We start from the raw sequence: 15,266 nt of genomic DNA, 5'->3' as shown, positions 1-15,266 counted from the left end.
GCAACGCATTTTGGCTTGCCAGCAGGTTGGATAAACTCAATTTACTACACAATAATGTAGGCTAGAATATATCTTTTATATGTCATGCGTGCAGTTGTTGAATTGCACATAACATGTCTGCATATTTATTTAGTCTTCTTTCTCTCGACTCTAGGCTAGCGCATGCATTATCATGGCCCTATAATTGTGCAAAGACAGGCGGGATATCCAATGCTCCTTTTACAGTAAACCACTTCACAACGAATGTTCAAATAACCCCCAGAGTTCAGTGTCCATCATTCCCAACATTTAGAAACATAGTCGAAAAGTCCAAGCGTGAATTGGGTGTGTTTTGATTTTGAGAGAGACTGGAGAAGGGCCGTATGTCTCACAGCAACTGCGATAACCTTGTTTCTTGAAGGCTATCCTAACCTCCAAATATCCACATCGGCGACTATCCAATACCCAATACTATTTGCAATACCCTCGATATGCATATTATTGGAAAGTTTAGTTTATGGCCGTTCGTGTGAGTACAACAACTTAATTTTGTAAATTTTAACAAAACGACTGGTTTGGCCTTGCAGGGTCACATTTCATTTGTTGTCTTATCTTTTTTTATTCAAAACAATTCGTAGGTATCCATACTTAAGTCTAATTACCACCAGACACAAATAATCATCACCTAGGTTAAATCTTCTCTCTCCAAAATCTCTTCCTCTGAGATGCACGCACTATAGGCTATAATTTAGACTACCCGACATTTCAAATGTGACTCTCTAATCAACTTGTTTTAGCTCTTAAACACGAAAAATACAATGTTCAACGGAGCTGGTGTGTGTGAGGTGCACTCTTAAAGACGCGACTAACCTTTCGGTTTCGTTCGGTTAAAGTTCTTGTGCCCCTGCTATTTATCAATGTAGCCTTTTATTGTTTTTTTGCCATGAATTGTCTGAGCTGTGATGAAATTGTGTGTTGTTTAAAGTTGGGACGATTACTGTAGGCCTAGGCTATACTGCCCATATTGGAATAAAAAAAATAAAGGCCCACCCTAGGCCTACTTCAAGTAAAGTCCCTCCCGTTGAAAAAATCCTGGCTATGGCACTGTTAATGACCTCGTCGGAATGGCAGGACGTTTGAAAAAAGGTCAAGTGCCGCTACTCCGACAATGAAAAAAAAAAATGTTGCAGTAGTGGGACGCCTAAAAAATGTATGTTAATGCCGCCACTTCGACAATTAGACGCCAATGTCTAAGTAGCGGCATGTCGGAATAGCAGCATGTAACCTAAATGACGAACACATGTAAAACACTCACCGGAAAAAACTCATACAAGTAAGTAAACTCCTTGTCGTAATTTCGACCCTTTGCTGTTATTCCTTCCTTAGAAGTAGGTTTGGTGGGAAAACCCCTTTTAACTAGCTCTTCAATGTTATTTTTAACTTTTCTTTAGGGATGTGACGCTCTAAGCTGACGTTTCGAAACAGTGTCGAGCTTCCGAAACGCAAGTGTTTCGAAGTGTGGTTCAAAACGCCCATGTCACGTGACCATGGCTAAGTGAGGCTTCGTGGTGTTTCAATTTGGTTTGGACAGACAAGTGTTTGATCTAAATTACAAAGTCCCAGAATGCTTAAAAGTCATTCAAACACATCCTATCTTTGTGGGGTTTTTTGTGAGGAGAGAGATTTTGAGAGATATAGCGACATATAGCGATTGATAGTGCATTCTTGTGATTGGTAGGTTAGTGTTATAGATTAATTGACAGGGCTAGAGACCGACAGTGAGCGATATATATAGTCTAGTGACCCTTTGAAATACTGGCAGGAGAGGAGAGTGGTTTATCCAAACCCTAAGTGTGATTGCAAAAAAATGTTTGCCAGCAACAAGTGTGCCTTGTGAAATAATTTTTTCCAAGGCTGGGGAGGTTTATTCAAAAACAAGAAACAGATTAAATGCCAAGATGGCAGAACAACTGTTATTCCTAAATAAAAAAATATGTTGACATACAAAAAATGTGTTTATTTTTCCCATGTTGAACCTGATTAGTCTAACCTGATTCATTCATGTATCCTTTATTTCCCTACAACATGTTCCCAAAAAAAAACCCCTGGAAGATAAGCATAGCCAAAAAACCATTGTAGCAATTTTCCTCTCCAGCATATTCCAAAGGATAATGTACTATGAAACTGAAATAACAAAACATCTGTAACTGGCAGATATCAAAACGTTCTAGTTACTGAAGGCATACTAGTCTGAACTTTTTTACACCAGCAGAATGACAGTTGAATGACAAGTCATAAACATCAATACTGATGTTAGCAAAACTGGCCACTAGATGTCACCATGGAGTTCTTATGTCGGATTGTTTGTCAAGCCTCGACACCCCTTCGGCGCAAAGTGTTACCCGACCGTTTAATTTGTTTCACAAAGCCTTGTTCTGCCCATCCCTACTTTTCTTCTCAGTGTGGAAAATCCAAATATGGCTTCAGCTCACTATCGTTTTGCTGTCCTTCTGCTGTTTGCCTGTCTTCTTCTCTAAGAATCAGTGTAGCAGTTTCCCCTCTATGCTCCAGAGCCACCTACTGGACAAATACGGTGTGCAGGGAAAACATAACTAAAATAAAAAATTAGATATTAAACTAGAATAATGTAATCCTATTAGTAGGTTTTTTTAAAGTTTTACATCTGCAATGCACCTTCAAGTGTTGAGTAGCCTATATCTAATTTATCATGGTGTCATGTCAGGTGTGGTAGCCTACTCAGCAGCTCCGTGTCTTAGTGTTTGTTTCTACGTCTTTGTTCTACTTTTTGGATTACACACTTTGAGGAGTGTTTTTATTCTATCCTATGGATACGGACATATTACAATGCTCCAGCGACAGCAAAGCTTGTGTACACAAGGAACCAGCTGATCGCACTCTGACGGAATGCTGGCTGTGTTCACGACAACATTCCAGAGGAACTGTGGTGCTTTCGGGGTTGCAGAGTGGGAGTAAAAAGTGAAGACGAGGCGTCGGGGAGAAGAAGTGGAGATACAAGCCCTCAGTTCCATCGATTGTGATGGGAAACGTGAACTGACTGGCTAATAAGACTGACGAACTGGATGCCCTGGTAAGAAACCAGAAGTTGTCCAGGGAATGTAGTTTGTTATGCTTTTTAGAGACGTGGCTAACAAGCCATATCCCCACTTCTAACGTTGAGCTGCCTGGCTTCAGTGTAGCTCGTTTGGACAGAGACTGTAAACTTTCTGGCAAAAAAGGGGGGAGGCGGACTGGTGCTGTACATTAACAATAGATGGTGCAATCCCGGACATGTAACAGTAAAGGAGACTGTATGCTGTAAGGATGTGGAGTTATTAGCGGTTAGTCTCCGTCCGTTACTACATGCCGAGGGAGTTCTCGCGACGCAATTGCTGTCTGTGTTTATGTTCCACCTCGAGCTCTTCTGGATACAGCGTGTGACGTCATCCACTCCACAATCGCAAGGCTTCAAACCCAACACACTGACGCCTTTTTTTGTGATCTCTGACGACTTCAATCACATAACACTGGATTCCACACTCACAAATTTTTTACCAGTATGTTGACTGCCCTACAAGGAAAAACAGGACAATAGACCTCATGTATGCAAACGTGAGGGATGCATACAGTGCAAACCCCTCCCCACTGGGAAAGTCAGACCACAACCTCATTCATCTCCAGCCAATGTACAAGCCCAAAGTACAGAGGCTACCAGTTCCCACACGCACCTTCAGGGAAGTGGACACCCGAAGTGGATGAGGCTCTGAGAGACTGCTTCGAGTGTACAGACTGGGTGTGTTACAGAATGGAGAGGACTTGGAGGAGGTCACACAGTGCACAACTGACTACCTGAACTTCTGCATGGACATTGTTGTTCCCACCCAGAACTGTACGCTGCTTTCCCAACAACAAGCCTTGGATAACCAGCAATGTCAAGACCCTTCTCAACAGGAAAAAGATGGCGTTCAGAGAGGGGACATGGCAGAGCTGAGGCTGTGCAAGGGGAACTCAAATTCAAGCTGAAGGAAGCTAAGGAGGATTACAGAAAGAAGGTGGAACAGAAGCTGCAGGAAAACAACTTGAAGGAGACATGGGACTGCATGAAGGTTATCACTGGCCTGAAGAAGAACAGCAGCTCTGTGGAGGGGGACCTGGACAGGGCGAACCAGTTGAACCACTTCTACAACAGGTTTGACTGCCCTGCTCCAGCTCCAATGACAGTGGTCTGTCCACCAGCCCCCACCCTCACACCCCCTCAATACCAGCAACACTCACCTCCATCATCACAGGCTATCATTGCCCCCACCATCACTGGATTTTGCACCCCTCCCCCACATGGCGATCACGAACAATGAGGTGACAACGACCTCAGTCAACAGCCATCAGACACACAGATCCCAGATGCACCCCTCCCCCTCCCCTCCCCTTACACCCCTCACCATTTCAAAAGATCAAGTGACAGTCCAACTTAAGAAATTGCACAGCAATAAAGCAGCTGGGCCTGACAGATTGTGCCCAAGGCTACTCAAGGCCTGTGCTGCTGAACTGGGGAGCCACTGAAGCACATCTTCAATTTGAGCCTCACGCCTTGGACAAGTTCCAACACTGTGGAAGACATCATGTCTCACCCCTGTCCCTAAGAAGCCACACCCTAGTGAGCTTAATGACTACAGACCTGTCGCTCTTACATCACATGTGATGAATACAATGGAGCCATTGGTCTTAGGCATGCTCAGATCCCAGGTGCATATGCACTAGACCCGTTACAGTTTGCTTACCAGGAGAAAGTGGGCGTGGACGATGCCATCACTTATCTTCTACACAGGACACATTCCCACCTGGACAAGGGGAAAAGTGCTGTGAGAATCATGTTCTTTGATTTCTCAAGTGCTTTTAACAAGCTCTTGCAGATGGGTGTGGACGCTCACCTGGTAACCTGGATTACAGATTACCTGACCGAGCGACCACAGTTCGTCAGACTGAAGAACTGTCTCTCTGACACTGTGATCTGCAGCACCGGGCGCCACAGGGAACTGTGCTCTCTCAGTCCTGTTCACCCTGTACACATCTGACTTCTGCTACAACACCGAAGTCATGCCACATGCAGAAGTTTTCTGATGATACTGCAATTGTGGGGTGTATCAGGAACGGGCAGGAGGAGGAGTACAGGAGCCTGGTGGAGGACTTTGTGCAATGGTGCAAACTCAATCATCTTCAACTTAACACTTCAAAGACCAAGGAGATGGTGGTGGATTTCCGCAGGTCTAAGCCCACTCTGCTACCAGTCCACATTGATGGGGTCAATGTGGAGGTGGTTAGCACCTACAAGTATCTGGGTCTCCACCTGGACAATAAACTGGACTGGTCAGCCAACACTGATGCACTCTACAAGAAAAGGCAGAGCAGGCTGTACTTCCTGAGGAGGCTGCGGTCCTTCAATGTGTGCAGTAAGCTCCTCAGGATGTTCTACCAGTCTGTTGTTGCCAGCGTCCTCTTCTATGCAGTAGTATGCTGGGGAGGAAGCACAAGGAAGAAGGATGTGGGGCGGCCAATTGACAGGCTGGTAAGGAAAGCTGGCTCTGTAGTGGGAGCTGAACTGGAGTGCATCACTTCACTATCTGACAAAAGGACCCTGAACAAACTGATCAACATCTTGGACAATGAGTGTCACCCACTCCACAGCACTATTGTAAAACAGAAGAGCCTGATCAGCTGGAGACTTCTGCTCACTGCCTTGCACAACTGACAGACTGAGAAAGTCATTTGTCCCCAGGGCCATTGAACTGTTCAATGCCTCACTTAAGGGAAGAGGAGAGATAGACTTCTCTGCATAGTCTGTCTGCCTCTTCACCCCCCTCCATGTTTGGTACTGTCTGTCCACTAGCCACTTGTACCACTGTCTTTATGCCTCACTGTTTTATGCTATATTAGCACATTAGCACATATGCATAACCCCCCCCCTCCATGCCACAGCCGAACTGTGGCCACACTTATACATTTTCTTAAATAGTTAAATATATAAATATATAGACTTTACTTTACTTTTATTTCTGCATTGTTGCACTGTTGACTTACTCATTTTGCACTATCACCATGACCACTATCACCATTGCACTACCACCATGACACTCATTCACACAGAGCACCTTACCATACCTTACTATGCACAGAGAATCACAGGCTCAGTCCCTGCCTCAGTCATTGCAAAGCCTCTGATTTATTAATCACCACTATGTGGATACTGTTTTAGAATTGATTTAGATTAAGTGTTAGTATAATTTGTATTTTCTGTAATTTGTATTTTAGTATATTTTTTATATATTGTATTAAGTGTTAGTATAATTTGTATTTTAGTATATTTAGCATATTCTTTATCTTCTACTGTCCTTACTGCTTAGTTGTGTTTTTATATTATATACTTTAATTACTCTTTCTGCTGTTAAAGAATGTGTTTGTGTTGTATGTATGCTGCTGCTGAGACCTTGAATTTCCCCTGGGGATCAATAAAGTATCTATCTATCTATCTATCTATGTGCTGTTAACCAGCAACCATAGACAGTAAAAGAAAGCAGCAAGTAGCCTTGGCTACAATTTATGTAGTTGCTGCGTCCATTCATTGTTATTCTCTCTCCTGCTCAAACAAAAGTTGTGCGTGCATTAAGTTGATGATAACGTGTTTACAAACTACTTTACATAAAATATTGTAAATAGCCTACTGTCATGCAGTTAATGGGATACTGGAAACTGATGGTAAGGTACAGCTGTAGCTTACACCTGCAGGAGCGCTTGCTTGGGCACCTGTGTTGCGCAATGCACTTTGCTCCTCTCATCTATACGACGCAGTTCCCATTTCTCCAAACCATACATAGTTACAAGGACAAATATTGCTACACGAGGGAAATTAGTGTGGTGTCCGATGTGAAAAAATAGGTATAAATCTAGCGTACACATTTCCACAAATCACAGATGTGTTGATGACATGAATTAGGAAATATTAGAGGACTTAATGAGACGTGACGTTGAACTGCATGCCGATGCCATTTAACCCAAATGCCCCAGCAGCAGCACGGGAGAGGAGAGCTTATCTGACAGATCTGCATTGTCTATAGTGAGGTAATGTTAGATTACATTGCAAAAATATCACCATGCATTCATAACCCCGTGATTCAGTGAGAGTGATCCCAAAACATCAGAAAGTGACATTTCTGTATTACATTTTGTCAAGAGGAAAAATCAATAGCAAACTGACTATAGCGCTGTGAACCGTTCCTGGGTGTGCCTGGCAAATCCGCCATCATAATAGCAATCCGCTATGGAACAAGCGTGCCTGTTGATAAAGGGAATGTGAGATGACGCTCTGATTGGTTTATTGCACGTTACGCCCAAACCACACCACCACCCATGAGTAATGTAGTTACTACAGACCACCCCATTTTAGATTTGCGTCGGACGCAAGAGTCATTATTCCACCGGTAAAATAGAAACAGCGCCCAAGATCCGCCCACAAAGCTATTTGTGCAAAGACACTTCCGTTTCAGACCATCAGTCAATTGCATTAGAGTGCAAAATAGAGCCCACAGTGTCCTCTCTCTCTCTGGGGCAGTCGTGAAATTAAATGAAATAGGAAGCCGTGGCCTACTGGTTAGGGCTTCGGCTTGTAACTGAAGGGTTGCCAGTTCGATCCCCGACCAGTAGGACAAATGTGGGCGGGGGAAGTGGTTGAGCACTGCTCTCCTATGCCCACATCCACAGCTGAAGTGCGCTTGAGCAAGGCACCTAACCCCTCACTGCTCCCCGAGCGCCGCTGTAGCAGGCAGCTCACTGAGCCGGGATTAGTGTGTGCTTCACCTCACTGTGTGTTCACTGTGTGCTGAGTGTGTCACTAATTCATGGATTGGGATAAATGCAGAGACCAAATTTCCCTCACGGGATCAAAAGAGTATATACAGTATACTTATACTAATACTATCTATCTATAATAATATTATCTATCTATATATCTGTCTATTTATCTATCTATATATCTATCTATCTATCTATCTATCTATCTCTTTATCTATTTCACTTTCATAATCCAGAACAAACATCCTCAGACTAATCCTGAACACCAGCCCTGAATGTTCTCACAGTTGCTTTCCGATAGCAAACAAGCTGATGGGGAAAAGGTGGGGGGTAGAACTAAATTAACTACAAACATCTTGCAACGTTGCAGTGTAGAAAAGAAGGAACACACAAGCACACACACACACACACACACTAACCCAGCCGAAGCAGAGTAGATCTAAAGCCCTCTGTGGCCCCAGGAGCTCATTGGTCTAATTCAGCAGCTTTTATCCAGCGCTTGGCCCCGGAGTGGCCGCTGGTTAGCACACAAAGGAACTCAGACAATTAAACTGTGGTGGCAAGAGAGTGGCAGAAAAGACCATTCAGCCCTTTACTGTGGACTGCACTGTGGACTGCACTGTGGACTGTACTGTGGACTGCTCCACTGGGAGTCGATGGGGTTTCCATGTTTTTCATTTAGACCAGAGAGGACAGCCAAGCACTGCACTTAAAAAGGAGAGAGAGAGAGAGAGAGAGAGAGGAGGAAAGAGGGAGTGAGAGGGAGAGACGCCATGAAGGAACAAGCTCTTGACAAATGAGTGAACGGAAGGATTAAAAAAGAGAAAGAGAGGGAGAGTGAACGTGAGAGAAAGAGAGAGGGGGGAACCTTGAGCTAGTCTGGGGTTTAAAGGGACAACGAGAGTCTCTTGTTGCCTGACATGAATAGAGCAGAGCCACCTATCAAAGAGAGACCAGAAAGGGGGGGGGGCACAGGTAGGCTTGGGAATCGGTTCCAGGTATCGGTAAGGAACCGGTTCCAAATGTTCCGATCCATCGGAATCATACACATCCAAACGTTAACGATTCCACTAATGATTCCAATACAAAGCTTTGTTTTAGAAATGTATACGTTTTTTAGAAATTTTAAAGTATTCACTCAAGTATACACACTTGATATTCATTCTCTAAAACCACTTTAAATTAGACATTCATAGCCAACAACTTTCAAAGTTCCTATAAGTGTTCAGCAAATGGTACAGGAATCGCATCGACAAGCAGACTTGACAATGGCATCGATATCAATAATTTCTTAACGAGGCCCATCCCTACACACAGGATGTGTGATGTGTGTGTGTGTGATCCCTGCTGAAAAAAACAGCCTGACCAGCTAAAGGTGGTTTTCTGGTTGACCAGCTTGTTTGACCACCCTATGGTTGACCAGCTAGACCAGCAAATCTCTTGCGAAAACATACCTTCAGCTGGTTTACCCACCTAACGATGGTAATTCAGCTGGTTTTGCTTGTCGTACCACCTCAAGCTGGTCATTTTAGCGGGCTGGCAGGCTGGTCACCAGCATGGTGCTTGGCAGGCTGGTCACCAGCATGACCATCTTGCACCAGCTGTATCTCACACGACAGGCTGGTCAAACCAGCATGACCAGCTTCCTCAGCTGGTGGTCCAACCAGCTACACCAGCAAAGACTAGCTGTTTCTAGCTGTTTTTTTCAGCAGGGATAACATGAGTCTAGGAGACTGTATGCACAGGATGTGTAGGATAGCAAGGGTCAGGGAGGTCCTCTGAGGTCATACAAGGATGACGGGATCAGCTCAGGCCAGAGAGGCTCATTGTGAAGGGACCACTTCAGGCTATGAGTACAGGAAGAATGGACATATGCTACTGACATAACATATCCGAGAGAGAAAGAAAGAGAGAGAGAGAGAAGAAGCACATAAGACAGATGCACAGCGAGATGGAGATGGAGAGAGATAATGAGAGAGAACAAGAGTGAGTGATAGACATAATGAGAGAGAGAGCAGGAACAAGAGTGAGTGATAGAGAGAGAGAAAGCAGGAACAAGATTGAGTGATAGATAGATAAGGAGAGAGAGAGAACAGGAACAAGGGATTGTAAGAGAACATGAGTACTCTTTCAAACATTTGTTGGGTATCTCACTATGGGAGACGCCCTCTGGCATGACAGACCACGGACGCACATATTACACCACGTCTGTCGCAGACAGACCAATCACAGCTGTGATACGGAGGGCCAGCCCTTCACTGCAAAAACTGCTTATCTAACAAAATCTAACCAAGTGTTATTAATCTTATATCAAGATAAAAAAAAATAGTTGGTATTGTTTTAAGTATAAAGACACTTACCTAGCGCTCCTAAAAACAAGCAAATTTGTCTTGATAAGACTCCTAAAAATAAGTCTTCTTAAATTAAGTCAAAATGATCTTTCGAGAGAGTGCTAGGTAAGTCTTTTCATACTAAAAACAATACCAAATAGATTTTTTGATCTTAATATACGATTATCAACACTTGGTTAGATTTCATTTTTTGCAGTGTTCGTATTTATAATATGATATCACCAGCTACTCATCATTCTATCACTCTTCCCCGGTTCATGGAACGAAAACAAAAACCAGAAACTATTGATGTTTTGCTAGGAACAGAAACAAAACCGGAAACTTAAAAATATATATATGTTCCGGAACAGAATCGTTCATCTAAAACTAGAATTCCAGTTCCGAGGAACTGCAAGAGTGGGTTTGATCAGGGGCATGTTACTCGGCCTCATCCAAGGATTCCAACGGTACCTCGTTTATGAAAATCGGACATACGGGTCAAAAGTTACATGCACACACCTTCATATACACAGACAGCCCAGCCCATTAGAGCTCTGCCAGATGGCTTAGAACTCTTCCAGGTGCAAGCTTAAACAATTAGAGCTGTGATGTCATAATCGAAATTAGAATCCTTGAACATTCCGCCATTCATTTCAATGGGGCTGAAAAACGCAGAAAAACGTGAATAACGCGAAAACGACAAGGGCGAGCGACACGAAAGTAACAAGCTCCCTACACCGGTTCGGGCCTGAATTTTTGGAGTTGGAACCGCGTCGATAGCTCAAACGGTCTAGGAGCAGTAGTTCGTACAAAAAGTGGGTGAACAGGAATAATAAATAAACTACAATTGCGGTTCTGAGGAACTGCAAGAGTGGGTTTGATCAGGGGCATGGAACTTGGCCTCATCCAAGGATTCCAACGGTACCTCATTTATGAAAATCAGGCACACGGATCAAAAGTTATCTGCATTAACGCAACATCCAATAAGCTAAAACGCATAAATATCGTGGTTGCTAAGCTAGTTGCTAGGGCAATCATGCTGGTTGCTATGGTGGTCGCTAGGTTAGGCCAGCGCCTCCTGAGAGGCCTGAAGGGTCAGTTCTGAGGTTGTTGGCTGCTGGAACCGAAAAATGGACTGCATTTTCTTAAAAGACAATGTGACTGAAGTGCGGGCAAAGTTTGCACAGAAATGTACGATTTTTCCCACCCTCATCGACCTTGTCATAAAACTTGTTTAAATGATCACACGACGCCTCCTTGCTGCTTTGTCGTCTACATCAGCCTTTCTCAAACTTCTTTGACCTGAGGCCCAGTCAAGGCATACATACTTTGGGGTTACAGGGCCCACCTACATGAACCCACCCCTCCTCCCCCCCCCATCAAATTGTAATGATATCACAATTATTATTATTTTTTTACTATATTGCTATACATGCACTTCACAAACGTTTGTGAAAGCATGCACATCAGAGTACTGATTTACTAATGTAAAATATAATTAGGCCTACACTAGTTTCATTGATGCTTGCATGATAAAAACAACAGCAATTATATGGGTGCCGTTGTTTTGGGATGTTTCCCTCATGCAAGCATCATACACTGATAGAGTATATATATGCTATTTAATTACATTTCATTTGAATAAGAATTCAGGAAACACAATACCAGCTTTTAACATTTCTGTTGTTTACTAGTTTATGTAAATAACATAACACATGAACTGTTTACATACTACTGATAGCCCATTACTGTACACAATATAATACTGTGCCCATTCATTAACATATATTAAACATCAGGCGTCTTGTTTACACATTTAAACCATATTTGCACTTCGAATTTCGACTCCAAATTGTAGTAACTACATCTATGAAGTCTAAGGAATATAACCAGGCAGTTTTTCAAAGATTACGTCGATTTTATGAGAACGCCAGCCCTCAGAAAAGCAGTAACTATTCATTCATTCATTCATTCATTCACTTCCCTTTTTTTAGCTTGCAAAATCGCGGTTGTTCTGTTTACAAATTAAAACCATATTTACACTTCGAATTTCGCCTCCAAATTGTAGTAACTACATCTACGAAGTCTAAGGAAGATAACCATGTAGTCTGTTCAAAGATAAGATACATTTTGACAGAACTACAGACCTCGTGAAAGTAGTACCTAAAATGACTCCATTCACTTCATTGCAATATTGCGGTTGGGTTGTTTACACATTAAAACCATACTCACAATTTACATTCCGACTCCACATCGTTGCAACACCATACCAAGGGTCTTAAAAAGTGAGTCAACTTGGCTGATTACGTTAACGCATTTCCAGGGCTTAGTTGTCAGCTCAAAAAAAGCAGTGGCTATTGCTAACGCATTCATTTTCAATGCTTAGCATGTTAGCTAACATTAATAGATTTGTATATGTGCTAACGCTTACTTGAACGTTCCCTATTGTGGCTTGTGGAGTAGAATATAACTTGTTGACACGTTTAACATTACTGTTGTTTACTACTTTATGTAAATCACATGACTATAATAAACTGTAACTTACTGAGAGCTAAGGTAATTCTGATTCAGACTGCCAAGTAATATCCAAACAGTGTGATGAATGGCCATCATGTAAAGCATATGACAACAGCAAATAGCTAACGTTTACGTTAGCCTAACTTACTTATCGTTGACGTTGACCCGACATGTTCATAAGTTAGAGAGTTCTGTTTTCCCAAGATGGCGCCCGTCTGTATATGTGAACGAGACGTGAACGGTACTGTTTTTCTTTTTAATAAACTGCCTGTAGACTTGCACAGTTCTCAATGCTTCGGTTGACATGTAGATACCCTCATTATGCTACGGTGTAAGTGTGTTGCTATTTGGAGCCTTGGTAGCGATTTATTTTTACTACGTTTAGTTCAAGCATGGTTGTTTGGTGGGTCAGGTGACGAGCCCTCGAATCACAGCACAGCACCCAGAATGCATTGCAACACACCGTCATGAAGGGACTCATCGTTAGGTCGGCTTTAAATAGCATACATTTCCTATAGGAATTTAACGTTGTCTGTAAGCTCCACAGATCGTGGCAAGACAATTGAATTGATTGTGGACTTCTTGCCGGGCAATGATAAGTAACTTAACTTGAATAGTAGTGTTGCGTGGATGTGCATAATATCTGAATGAATGTGTTTCTCAATGTTATAATCCAGTGGTCCCCAAACTACGGCCCGCCACCTCATTTTGGGTGGCCCCCCAAAACATGTCCGTGGTATATAGGATCCGGCCCGCACGGGAGTACGACATCGTCAAACTATAACCTCCATAATTTCCCCCATTCATTCTCTATGCCGGGTCTTAACAGTACACATGTAATACTCTTTTTGTCCACTGGTGGTTGTTTTGGCGCTGTTTCGCGTTTGCCATCGAAAACGGAATGAAATGTATAGTGGGCCTACCTGCAAACAATGTAAGCTGCATCAGTGCTCAAAGTATTCTAAAAATGTATCAATTAATTGTTAATAACTAACTAACTTCTATTCAAGTCATAATTCTGGAAACTTCTGGTATAATTATTTATACTTTTTATTCACTCGTTCAAATGTTCATACAGAGTTCACAAAGTTCATCAGGTGAGTGAAAGTTAGAATGGTGGTCATTTCAGATGTTTCTGCCACCACTTCATAAAACTCATAGTTTGAGAACTTTAAATTATTTGTAGGATATTGCTTGTTCACAACTTGAACTGTGTATGCAAAGTTCAGAATTCAAAATATACTATACTGCTTATAGTTTTGAGAATGCTATTATTAGTATTATTTCATTTGAGCTACATTTTACACTGATATGGCATGATGGCAATATAAACACAGATAACAATGGTATTAAATTGCAATAGCCTATAGATTAAATGTAATGGAATATTCAACTAAGGTAGACTGCCTTTGTTCACAGCGCTAAGCTATTTATGGTTACTGATATACTCAGAGTCTCTGGCCCTCTCTTAGAGCCAGGCATAGTGAGCTGGCCCTCAGAAGAAAAAGTTTGGGGACCACTGTTATAATCTATACAACTGTTTACATGACTAAGTTTGAATGGAGCTAGCTGGGCATTGAACGGGGCTTAATGGATTGGGAATTTTTTTTAAATGACCTGTATGAACATGGATTCACTTTAAAAAAAGATGGCAGAGCGCAAATCTTTTTTTTACATGATTTGGTGCTGGCAAGGCATTGAACTGGGCTGAATGGATTTGGAAAATATATATATATTTTTAAATGACCTGTATGAACATGGATTCACTTTAAAAAAAGATACATGACCTTTACACTTGGTGCTGGCAAGGCATTGAACTGGGCTTCATTCGAGGATTCCAACGGTACCTCATTCATGAAAATCGGACATACAGGTCAAAGGTTAAATGCACACACCTTCATATACACAGACAGCCCAGCCCAGCAGACATTGCCAGATGGCTTAGAACTCTGCCAGGTGCAAGCTTAAACAATTAGAGCTGTGATGTCACAATCGGAATTAGAATCCTTGAACATTCCGCCATTCATTTCAATGGGCCCCCACCCCAAAAAACGCCATAAAAAAACGGGGAATACAGCATCGCCAGCAAGACACGCGCACTACAAGGGCCACGCCGCGACTACACCGTTAAAACGCCGCGAACAACCGGGTTAGTTACACCGTAACAACAATCGTGTTAGTTACACCGTTAGTTACCGCAACACCGGGTTAGTTAACACGCCGCACTACACCGGGTTAGTTACACGCCAACACCGTTACTACAATCGTTAGTTAGTTAGTAACACGCCGCACTACACCGGTTAGTTAGTTACACGCCGCGACTACACCGGGTTAGTTACACGCCGCACTACACCGTTAGTTACACGCCACGCTAGTAACACGCTACACCGTTAGTAACACGCCGCGACTACACCGGTTAGTTACACGCCACTATACAATCGGGTTAGTTACTACACCGTTAGTTACACGCCTACATTAGTAACACGCCGCACTTTAGTTACACGCCAGCATTACACCGTTAGTAACACGCACTACAACGGGTTAGTTACACGCCGCACTACACCGTTCGGGCCTGAATTT

The sequence above is a fragment of the Alosa alosa genome, chromosome 12, assembly GCF_017589495.1.
Source record: "Alosa alosa isolate M-15738 ecotype Scorff River chromosome 12, AALO_Geno_1.1, whole genome shotgun sequence".
Lineage (NCBI taxonomy): Eukaryota > Metazoa > Chordata > Actinopteri > Clupeiformes > Clupeidae > Alosa > Alosa alosa.
The sequence above is the reverse complement of the archived record's forward strand: the minus strand, read 5'-3'. Positions refer to the sequence as shown.